Source organism: Dermatophagoides farinae, chromosome 5 (assembly GCF_024713945.1).
Source record: "Dermatophagoides farinae isolate YC_2012a chromosome 5, ASM2471394v1, whole genome shotgun sequence".
NCBI lineage: Eukaryota > Metazoa > Arthropoda > Arachnida > Sarcoptiformes > Pyroglyphidae > Dermatophagoides > Dermatophagoides farinae.
The window spans coordinates 3,944,220-3,957,560 of NC_134681.1; the positions used below are offsets into that span (position 1 = coordinate 3,944,220).

Sequence of the window (13,341 nt, forward strand, 5' to 3'; positions counted from 1 at the left end):
TTGTAATTTTATTCCCAAACAGATTTTACTGACCGAATTGGACCAATTTGGATCAACATTCTTGGAATGATTAATTTGATTATGAAAAATGAAACAAAAAAAAATCAAGAAGCAAAAAACAATCTATAATCAATTTATCTGCCTATAATCGATTTTTTTTTCTTCATTCAGTTTGTTTGTTTGTTTGTTCCATTGGTTTTGTGTGTGTGTGTGTGTGTGTGTCAATTTCAATTTTCATTTTAACCAGAAATAAAATAGTGTTTTGTGTTTGTGCGTTTGTGAATGCGTGTGTGCGTTTGTGTTTACGTTGCAAATAAAAGAAAAAAAGAAATCTTATCTTCTTCAACAAACAATCAAATAAACCATCGATAACGACGATTATTTCATTCTTGTTTTTTGTTTGTTTGTTTTTTTTTGGATCAATAACCTCATCTTTATTCAACAAACATTATAATCCAGAATAAAATAAAAAACAAAAAAAAAAATAACTACAGCGAAAAAAATCAACACAGCATTAATATCCGGTAAGTGTGTGTGTGTGTGTAAGAGATAGAGAAAAAGAATGACTACGATAATTGAATTAAATTGTGATGATGATGATTCGTTTTTTCCCCCTTTTAGATAAAGCATTTTCTTCTATCTTTTTTTTACCTATTTGATTCATTTCACATTCATTTCTTTTTTTTTCTTTGAGATTTTGATGGTTATCATCTGTTTACATCATCATTTTTCTTTATTTTTTTCAAATAAATTCAATTATAAATTTCACCTGAACATACATACATACATAGATAGATAGATGGATAGAATGATAAAAATCTAATTGATGATTGTAATTTTGTACTTTATAATATGTATTGGTGCGTTTGTTTGTTATATATTTTTTTCATCTTTGGTTTCTTTTTTTTTTGAATATTTTTTTTCATTCTTTCATCAAAAATGGGCGTAGGTGGTGTGATGCGATATGTTTGTTTCACAACAATATTCATCATCATCATCAACAACAACAACAGTAATTTACTACAAATTTTTGTTTCGTTTCGTTTCTCCTTTTTTTTCAGTCTGTTTATTTTGTTTGTGGGTTTTTTTTTTTCTTGATCATTCGTTTTTAGTTGATTTTATTCTTCAAATTTTGTAGGTAGATAGATAGATTGTTTTATAGTTGTATATTCAGCTCTTTTTGTACCTGAACACACAGCAATGATGATGATGATGATGATAATCATTAAAATGACCGAAATGATGATTGTATTTTGATTTGATTTTATTGAGCACCCAAAAAAAAAAAATTCAACCAAACAAATTTCTTCATTTTTACTTTTTCCAGGTTAAAATGGAGATTCTTTTTCCACTGAAAAATGATGATGATAATGTTGGTAAAATCACACACACACACAGAGAGAGAGAGAGAGAAAATGGTTATGGCTAAATGATGATGATAAGGATGATAATAATAATAATAATAATGATGATAATGACATGAAAAGAGCTGAATGGCTAACCATGGTTGACTATGGTCACTAATGCTAATTTAAATTTGACAATTTGATTTACAATCTTATGTCTCGGTGTGTGTGTTGTGTGTGTGTGTGTAAATAACCGAATACAAATGGAAATTGACCGAAAAATAAATAAATAAAAAAAAAATTGCGAAGCAAATGAAAGAAAAATGTGTGTGTGTGTGTGTTTTTCTTGAAAATTTTTATTTCGTCTTCGTCGTCGTCGTTTCGTTTTTTGGAAACGAAAACAATCACGAGTTTGAAAATTTATTTATTCATTTTCTTTTAAAAATCCTTGAAATTGAATGATGAAATTAAATAAGATCATGATCATGGTTGACGGTTTGTGGATGATGATGATCATCATCATTATTTAGTCTGTGAAAAATTGATTTTCAACTTGGAAAAAAAATCGTTTATTTTTTGATGGACAAAAAAAAAATTTTTTTCTTTCGTTTAGATATTATGCAAAATCGTTGAGATCATCGATCGACATTGTTTCGATTTACTTTTGTTTTTTTGTTTTGTTTTTTTACTGTAATAATAATCTTCAGAACTGATTGAAATAATTGAGCCATGAATGGAATGAACAACAACAACAAAAAACAAAGAAAAAACAAAACCCAGTCAATCACATGATCATAATCAAAAAAAAAAAAAAAATATAGTGATTGGTGGCCAAAATAGGTGTGGCCGTTTTTGTTTGTTAATTTGCCGAAGAAAACACCCTCCATTTTTTTCTGTTCATCGTTGTTTTGTTGACACCTTTCGCGTTTTACTCTGTTACAAATGTGAATGAAACAAAAAAAAAAATCGCCAAAAAAAATGACTGAAAATTTTTCTTAAATCAAATAGAATGGATTATGTTGATGATGATGATGATCAGGTCATGGTCAAGCTCAATCAATTTGATTATTATGAATAGATAATCCTATGGCAGATGTTGTATGTATTATTTTCATCATAATGTTCAAGATGAAATTTGTTTCATGAAATAAATAAATAAAAAAAAAGAATGGCTAGGATTATCACGACGATTATCATCGTCGTCATCATCATTGATGTGGTTTCAGAATCCAAATCCAACAACAACAACAACAATAATGATCATCATCATCAGAGAAAGAAAAAAAAATCTAGCACGTAGAAAAAATTCACCCATTCATTTTATTCATTGTGAAATATAATATGTAAATTTTTTTTCTTTTTTTTCTGGATTTCATTTGTATCCACAACCATTCTGTTTGTTTGTTTTGTGTGTTTGTGTTCATTTTGATTGGATAATGAGTTAATTTAACATTCATTCAAATTATCAAATTATATCAATCTTCCTCTACGATGATGATGATGATTACTGTATTTACGAATTCGTTTCTATTTTATTTATACACCAATGAAGACGAAAAAAAAAATATTCAGGACAAATCAAATTCAAAATTTTGTTGTTGTTGTTGCTATTGTGACCTATTGTATTTCATAGTCAATTAGATGAACCATTGCATATAGAATTTGTTGGAAACTCTGCCTACAAATCATTTTTTTTTTTTTTTGATTGTCCACACATTGGTCAATCATTATCCACATCATAAATGATTGTTTCGATCTGTTGTTGTTGTTGTTGTTGTTGTTTTGATTGTCAGATGTGATCATGACGATGATGATGATCATCCACAAGATGCACACGATGATGATGATGATCAAAAAAAAAAAAAAAAACAATTTATATCCAATCTAATACTACACACACTATTCCATTGCCATCATCATCATCATCATGATCATCAGCATTGAAAATGATGAGCAGATGTTTTTTTTCTGTTTTCTGTCTTCTTTTTTTTTCACTACAGCAGTAAATTTTTTTTTTTTTTTGATTGTGTCAAAATATTATTATCGTTGTGTGTTTTATTTTACGTAATAATCAAACAATTGTCTAACACAACTGATGCTGATCAATCAGGTGAAACAAACAAATAAACATCCATTCATTTAATTTCAATGGAAAAATTTTCCAAGAAAATTGATAATTTTTTTTTGTATTTGAAATCAATTTTTTTTAAATAAAATAAAAAATCTTCGTGAGCATTTTTTTTTCTTTCTTTTTTGCCGTTTTTTTTTCGATATTGGGAGTTTTTCTTGAAAGAACGAGGACAAAATCGTGTTTGTCTGTGTGTGTGTATGCGTGTATGCGTGTGTGTGTTTGCTGATGATGACGCCCACCAATGATATCTATGGAGTTTTCGTTTCGTTTTTTGTTTCTGTATATTTCTAATCAAAAATAATCAAACGATGGTGATGATGATGATGATGATGAGGCCAATTTCTGCTTGCAAATATTAACTTTCATTTTTTTCATTTTTTTTTGACGCCAGCCATTATAATCGCTGCCGTTATTTATTATTTGCGGGCGTTTTTTTTTCTTCTTCTTCTTTTTCTACTACTTTGTCTTTCTTTTTTTTTCATCATTTGAATGAATCCAAAATTAAAGGGTAGATTCTTTTTTTTTCTTGCATAAATTTACTTCTCATTTTTGTATCATATATGAATCATTTGACCAATTTGCAATGAGATCCATTCATTCATAATTTTCTTCTTCATTTTGTATGTAATTCATAGATATACATTACATTAATGTTCATGTAAATTTACATTACATGTGTGTGTGTGTGTGACAAATTAATTATCTTCTAGGCGTCACAAATACATACAACATTGCAAAATTATATTCCATATATACAAGAGATTTTTTTCTTCTTCTTTCTTTTACATTTTGTTCACATTTATTACACACACACACACACACACACACAAACAGATTTTTGTTTTGTTGTTTTTTTTTCATTTTGAAACAACATTATATTCATTGAGAATGGAGAGAGAGAGAGAGAGAGAGAGAGAGAGAGAGAGAGAGAGAGAGAGAGAGAGAGAGAGAGAGAGAGAGAGAGAGAGAGAGAGAGAGAGAGAGAGAGAGAGAGAGAGAGAGAGAGAGAATTGGATCAAAAAAAAACCAAAAGTAAAACAGACTGATAGTAGACAACAGAACAACAACGACCGACCGAACGAACAAACGAAGAAAAAATACTAATATTTGGTTCCGTGTTTCATAATCATAATCATAATAATAATAATTTCTATTTCTATTTGGCTTCCTCCACCCCCGCACAGACACACACACATACACACAAGATCAGTGTTTTCTTTTTTTTTCAATCACTCAGTTATTATTATTATTATCGTTGGACTATGATTCTTTTTCTGTAGATATAGAGTTTCCAATAAAGTAACGCAAATGAAATTGTTTTTTTTCTCTATTTCTTTATTTCTCCATATATATCTCAACATATTGTGAATGAGAAAATAATGAAATGAAATGAAATGGCTGTTGACTTTTTTTTCGTTTTGTTTTTTTTTTTTCATTTTGTTTTTTGGTTGCCGTTATTATGTCATATATTCATGAATGGTAGTGGTCGAAAACCTCGAACCACAATCATGTATTTATTCATGCAAATTAGGATATTAGTGATGATAATAATAATAATAAAGCTACAAGATTGTGTGTGTGTATGTGTGTGCGTGCACCCTTAGAATTGTAGACAAAATGAAAATGAAAAAGAAAAAGAAAGAAAATTATGGACATTTTCAATGTTTTTGTGTGTGTGTGTGTATTTTTTTTCATACGAAGTGCAAATCAAGCCATAACGATAATAATCATCATGCACATAGTAAAATGACGTACGTATTTTTTTTTATTAGCTTTGTCTTGTTTTTGTTTGTGTGATATGGTCATTTTTTGTTTGTTGTTATTATTGTTGTTTTTGTTGTTGTTGTTGTTGTCGTTCCAATTGGATCAGTTTTTTTTGTTCCCCATTTTGTTTTGTTTATAGTTTTTAATAAATTTTCTTTCTTTTTCGTCCATTGTATTATGTAACGTTGTTGTTGTTGTTGTTGTTGTCTCCAGATGTTGTGATTTCGCATTCATTCACCAGGTCACACATTTTTTTTCACTCGTTTAGTCGGTTGTGATTTTGGATTCAATTTACAGAATAAAAAAAAAATTTGAAATCCAATACGACAGAAAATTGTTTTTTTTTTTTTTGCTTTGTTTCTGAATACATCATTGACCAGAACATTATATCATAATTCAATTTCAATCCACAAGGATAATGTTACTAACTTGATTGAAATCACCGTTGTTACCGTAAGTCTAAAAATTCTTATCAAAAAAAAAAAAAACGTAGCCAGAATCGAAAACTGCCACTTTGTTATTATTCACTTTATATTGAAATTATGAATTTTTTTTCATTCTTTCTTGCTGACATGGCATGTTTAAAATATTGTTTGTTTGTCTGTTTGTTGCACACACACATACACACAAAACGGAAACGGAAAAAAAAATTCCACAAATAAACTCAAGATGAGTAAATTTATCATTTTTGCAAAAGAAACAAAACGAAAAAAAAAATTTCGATTATGATGATGAACTACTCAAATGAACTGAATGGAACCATTTTTGCCATTTCAAACTTTTTTTTTGCAACAAAAAAAAAGATTCTTAAATTCTCCTTGTGGATGAATGAATACATCCAAAAGAATATTTAGGTCACCATTTGATGATTGAACATTCTTTGTAGCAAAAATGCGAATTTTTTTCTTTTTTTTCATTCAAAAAAAATGCTCTTTACACATGGTCAGCAAAAAAAAAGAAAAGAAATCTTGAGAAAATATTCAAACTTGAAAATGTTAAATTAGAAATTTTTTCTGTCTTTATTTCACTATTATTTTTCATCAAATTCTGTCCATTTGTTTGTTTTATCGATTGTATATCGAACATTCGATTCTTTTCATCATCATAATTCGTTTTATATTCATTGTTCCATTTGAAACGTTCATCATGCGCAGTTTTTTTTCGCAAATTTTCATTGTAATAAATAATGAAAAATGATGAAAAGTAAGAAAAAAAATCATCATCATCATCATCATTAGTATGATATAAAGATTTTCCGGACACACACGCGTTCACTCCAATTTGAACAAACAAAACTCTCAATGTCTAAGTCACTTATTCATAATCGTGTTTGGATGATTCGGATTTTCATATTTTTTTTGTCCATTTTTGTCCATTATTTTTCTCTATATCATCATCATCATCATAATTCATCGAATCAACAACAAATGATTCAAAAATGGTCCATCTCTTTTGGATCATCATCATCACTCACCAATATATATTATAATGGATGGATAGAGTTACATTTCATTTTCATCATTTCATATTTATATTGTTAATGAGTTTGTGTTTTTTTTTTCTCACATTGAAGTTTCATTCGAAATGCTTTTTAGCCTTGCCAATTTTTTTTTCTATTATGTATTTTTGTTTCACAATCGTCTAACGATGATGATGATGATGATGATGATGATATACCTGATCATCATACATAATGAGATCCGTGTGTCCGTGTGTGTGTGTGTGTGTGCTAGTCGGATGTCCATAAAAATCAAATCTAGAAGCATTGAAAAAAGCTAGATGGATAGAGAGAAAGTGAGAGAGAGAAACAAAATGTAAATCTTTTTTTCTTTCTTATATTGAAAAAATATGGTTTTTTTTACTATTGAACTTGGAAGTGTTTTTTTTTGTAATGATTAACTTTATCTATGAATGGCTGCAAGCAAACAAGAAGCCTTTCATTAGCACATTTTTTCTCTCTCTCTCTGTGTGTGTGTATGTGTGCAATATGATTGAAATCTAATTGATTCAAATCCGTTTTCGAATGAATGAATAAATGAAAAAAAATGGTCCTTTCAATTTCGGTTGTCATTGTCCACGATGATGATTATGATGATGATGATAAAGTTTTCCGTTTTTTTCCAATTTCATTTTCATTTTCATTTTTTTTTCCACATCCATTTCAAGGTTTTATTCGTAAAATTTAATTATCTTTATATATTTTGTATAGTGGATGAAACGAAAAATGAACAAAACAAATCCATTTGATTAGTTTTAATATTTGGCTTCTTCCAATGATTCAATATTCAATGTCATATTGAATCATATTGACACATTTTTATTTTATTTTTTCAAATTGAATTGAATTGGAATGAAATTGAATTTTCTGTCTGTCTGTCTGTCTTTGATTGTTTGTTTGTTTATTTTCATTTCCCTGTTTTATTATATCCTTGTTACGCAGGGCAATTTTTAATCAAAATGAAAAAATAAAACACACACACACACTCAGAGAGAGAGACATCAGTGAATTAACGTCAATATATAAAATCAATGAGAGACGAAGAAGACGAAAAAAAAATTCAATAATTTGTTTATCATCATCATCATCATCATCATCATCATCAAAACATCAAATAAACAAACGTGAATCCAGGAACAAACGAACAAACAAACAAACAAAAAATGAAATGAAATGAAAAGAAAATGAAACAATGAATGAAAATATGCCAAAACAAACAAACATGAATGAAAATTGTGTCTATATATGAATAAAAAAAAATATATTGCAAACTTTTCTACGTGTTCCATTTGGAACAAAGACTCATTGGATTTTTACTCTAAAAACACATTCATCATCAGCATATATACAATTATTGATAATGATTATGTTGGTTGGTTGGTTGAATTCAGTAAAAAAAAAATACTTTAACTTTAAAATTTTAATAATTTCATTTATTGAAATTCAAGATCTCGACCGACCTAATCATCATCATCATCATACACCTATTATTATTATTATTATGATTATGATTTATAATTAGAATATAATCAAAAACAATCGATATATCAATGCATTGATTGATTGATTGATAAAAAAGAAACAGATGGAGAATGTATACAAGCATGCATATTACAAACAATTGTAAATGGAGGAATTGGAAAATTTTACATTCGATTTGATATAAATCTTTTTGTTGTTTTTTTTTTTGTTCAAGAGAAAAAAAGGGGTTTGTTTTTTTTGTTTCTTCTCTCGGTTTTTGTTTTGTAGGTTTCTAGGTTATTAGGTATTTTGATTTGTGTGTGTGTGTAATAATCGAATTTCATGAATCAACAACAACAACAATAACATGATGATGTGGTAATATAATTTGATTGAACTTGAATTTTTTTTTCTGTTTTTGTTTTTCATTTGGTTTATCCATTGTTTTTTTGATGAAAAATGCAAATGAATTTTTTTCTTTCTGCATATAACAAAGAAACAACAACAAAGATTCGGGTTATCATTATTGTTCGGTCTAATAATAATAATAATAATCATCATCAACATAATCATTATATATACTCACATGAATCCATTGATGATCAAATACAATTTTTTTTTGTTTTTGGCATTAATATTCATATAATGATAATGATCATTTTTGTTTTTTTTTTGACACTGATAAACACTGGTTTTTTTTTGGTGCTTTCATTGGTGTCGGTGGTTTATCTTTCGTGTATTTCAAAAAAAAAATTTCTTCGGTTGATTATTATATAATCGATAAGAGATTGAATGTGAAAAGGAATTTATGATAATGACGATGTATGCTGTATCGATCATGATATGATTATGATAATCATCATTGTATTATTGTTGTATTTATGGTTCATTTTGACCAGGTTAGGTTTTTTTTTATTCTATCGAATCCATATAAAATGTGCGAACGGGAATTTGGAATCAATGCCGGCCGGTTTTTTTTTCATCATAATTGATGCTGTTGTTGTTGTTGTTGTTGTCGTCGTTACCGGCCAAACAAATTAAGGTCATAGAGAAAATGAATGAATAAATTTCCATCATTGTATTGAATATGGCCGTAGTCGTCATCGTCACTAGTTTTCCACTTTCACTCATTATCATCATTTTTTTTTCTTTAAAAAACTTTGTTTTTAATTGTGTTTGCTCTACTTGAAGGCCAAATTTTTTTTTCTTAAATTCTGCCCATTGATGATAATGACCGATCCATCATTTAATGATAGCAACAACAACAACAACAAGTAAGGATTTGAATGTATTAAATTTCGCACAATTTTCATTTTTGTTTTTTTAAAATGGTCAAGCTAAACAATGAATACAAACTAAACTTTGACAAATACATGTGAATTTTCATCGGTTTTTTTCGTTGTTGTTGTTGTTGTTGTCTTTTTCAATAATTTATCTACTATATTCCAACAACAATGCTTAACCAATTCTTAACTGGAAGAAGAAGAAGAAACAAAACATTTTTTTTTCTTCATTTTACATTCCAATCTAATCTAACAATGTCTTGTCATCATCACCATCACCATCATCAACATCAACATCAACATTCACATGATCATAATTCATTTGGCAAGAAAAAAATTACAACACACACACACACAAAAAAAAAATTTGCATATATGATCCATCCATCCATCTATCATTGCATTTTTTGAATCCATATTGTATTTGTAACAAGTAATCATTCATTCATTCATTCATTCATTTGGTTTTGGCTTTGTTTTCATCATCATCGTCATCAACTTGAATTGTCCTGTTAACAACAACAACAACAACAACAGCCAAAATATTCATTACATTTGTAACTAGCCAGCCACACTCAAACAAACAAACAAAAAAACAGAAATGAAAAGAAATTACAAATATCCATAAATAGCAGCATTTTCATTTTGGAAATGAAAACAAACAAAAAAAAAATTGCAAATATTCATTTCATTTTTGGATGATGGAATTTTTCGTTTTGTTTTTGTTTTTGTTTTTACTGGCTATTTGTGATTCGATTTTACTTTTATTTTTTTTTGTTTTTGTTTTTTGTTTTGTTTTGTTTAAATTTGCATATTTTTTCCATTCTCTTCTCTTCTATTCTATTCCATTGTATATTGTTTGTGCTTGTGTATTGTGTTTTTTTTATAAAAAAAAATTCAATTTCAATGTAAAATTTCAAAATGAAATGAAATGAAATGAAAACAGTTACAATTTGTAAAGTTGAACAACACACACACACACGACGTGAATCCAATTTTTTTTTTCTATCCTGATTACAATTCATCTAGTTAGTTGATCAAGTCTTTTTTTTTTGTTTTGTTTTTGGTTTTCTCTGATTAGTTAGCTAGTTAGTTAGTTAAATCTTTGATGATGATGATGATGATGATGACAAGTGAATTGATTGAATTTGAAACGCACACACACACACAGGGTGTCCAAACACAGCAGCTTGTTGTTGTTCATTCCTATCGGTGTGTGTGTGTGTTGTTTTTATCTTTTTTTTAAGTTTTTTTTTCCAACTTGTTGATCTTTAAATTTGTTTTTTTTTCAATTGATTATCTCCACACAATGATGAATGGATGAATTTAAAAGAAGACACACACACACACACACACATAGAAAGCATTCATGATTACAGAAATTATGTCACTTTTTTTTGTCTCGGTTTTTTTTTTGTTCAATCAATGAACAACAAAAAAAAATGATCGATAAATTATGTCCAAACATGAAAATTATGCAAATTATCGAAAGAAATAAAAATGAAAAAGAAGATGATGATGATGATGATGATGATGAAAAAATCCAAATTGAAAATGAACAAATTTTTTTTTCTTTCTACACAGCACGCGTACAGAAAAAAAAATCGTGCACAAGTCATTTTTTTTTCATGTAGTCCATGTCTCCATTATTCGTTTTTATTGTTTGACATCATTTCAATTCGACTGGCAAAAAAAAATTCCTTTATTTTCTAATTGAATTCATTTCCACACAAAATTTCAATATTCAGTTCGCATTCACACACACACACACACAATACACATGATGATGATGATAATAATTTTCTCAATGATCATGATGATGATGATATTCATCATCAATTCATCTAAATTATACATATAATACATACACGTTTTTTTTGCAGTGTTGTACACGCACACTATTCATCATCGATAGTTTCGTAATATAGCAATATAATAATAATTATGATATGATGATTATGATCTCAAACATATTGGTGTGTGTGTGTGTGTTTGTGTGTGTGTGTGTATGTTTATGGCCAAACAAAACAAAACAAAAAAAAAAATTTGAATCGAATTGCGAATCATACCCATTTTTTTTTTCATTTAATGTATCATTTATTACGAAATTGATTAATATTCGATGAATGAATTGAAATTTCAATAAAACCAAATATAATCATAATAATAATCATCATCATCATTTCATTCATAAGAAAACAATGAAAAAAAAAATTCATTCAAAATCATTGTAAGTAGCCCTCCTGTATGGTGAAAAAATTCAACGAAAAAAAAAACACCAAGGAAATATACCCATATGTGTATTGATTATAATTGTTGTTGTTTGATCCTGTTTGTTTTTTTTTTTTTTTTTTTGTTGCAAATGTGGTGATGATGAGCGATGAAAATTGTCTGTGTCTATTTACGTGTGTGTGTATCAAACGAAACAAAAAAAAAATTTGTATTAATATTATGGACATACACACAAACCAAACTTAGTGCTTTTATAAAAGAAAAAAAAACATATCGTCAACCACCGTGGAAACAACAACAACAACAACAACAACAACAGGTACCACACCTATTTATGTTTTCATAAAACAAAATAAAAATATTACAAACACTTCTGTAATGTGTGTGTGTGTGTGTGTATGTTCATTTTCATTTTCATCATCATCATCGAATTCCATATTTTCACCACATTCATTCATTCACTCATTCTAAACTTTGAAACTTTCACATGAACAACAACAACAACAACAAAAAAACTGTTTACAGTTATATTCATCGTCATATTTATTCAATACTTAACGAGTTTATTAAGATTTTTCCATTTTGTTTCAATCATCATCACCATCATCATTATCATCATTATTCGTTTTAGGATTTGGAATTTCAGGATATGAAAAAAAAATTTTTTTTTTCTTTGTTCACAGTTTTTTCATATTGGCCCTGTGTAATGCACACACACAAACACACACACACATTATGTAATAAACATGAAATGTCTGCATTTTCATTTTCCTTATTGGCCATTGTGATGATGATGATGATGATTTTGATTTTGATTTTTTTTTCTTCATCATTGGATTTTGAGAATGGATCAGAAAAAAAAACAAAAAAAAAACCTCTTTAGCTCTTTGAACGTGGTTTTCATTTTCATTTTTTTTTTTTTTCGTTACTGATGATTTGTTTTCATTTTCATTTTCAATCTTAATATCCGAAATCCAATGATGATGATGATGATGTTATTAATGTTATGCCACAGCAATATATTGAGTGATTTCATTTTTTTTTTGTTCATTTATTATTCATATAAACACATCACACACCACACATATATGATTTGTGGCTGTGATGGATTATAATCCATATGATGCGAGTGAGAGAGAGAGAGAGAGAAAGAAAGAAAAAAATCCAAAAAGTTGATAATCATCATCATCATCATCATCATCAACAGTTTTTTTTTTGTTTCCAGATTAATTAAGTTGTATTTTGTACGTGCAATAATAATCAACACGTTGTGGAGAAAAAAAAAATCCATTTTTTCCAATTTTTCCCCCCCACCGAAATTTTAACCAAATTTTCAAGTTTTAAAATTTTAAAAAATCTTTGTTTCCGGTTATTATTTCAATTAGACCGATTGATCGATTGATTGATTGATTGATTGATTTATTGGATGTATGAATGAATGAATGAATGAGATGAGCAAAAAAAAAAACAACTGTGATACCGTATGTATATACATGTTCTATATTCATTCATATACAATGAAAATTGTATTGAAGACAATGGTAAAAAAAAGATGATGAAAATGATAATAATAAAGATGAAGATGATGATGATGATAGTGTTGAGTGTACTGTACACTTGTATATA

The 13,341-nt window shown here is 27.9% G+C and overlaps 1 long non-coding RNA gene across 1 annotated transcript in view; it reads left to right on the plus strand.

The window, feature by feature from the left end:
• The first annotated feature begins 366 nt into the window (after window positions 1-366).
• Window positions 367-13,341, plus strand: part of LOC124499694 (uncharacterized) — a 72,871-nt gene continuing 59,896 nt past the window's right edge. The window contains exon 1 of the long non-coding RNA XR_012832237.1: window positions 367-524. This is a non-coding gene — a long non-coding RNA (uncharacterized LOC124499694). The remainder of the gene's footprint in view (window positions 525-13,341) is intronic.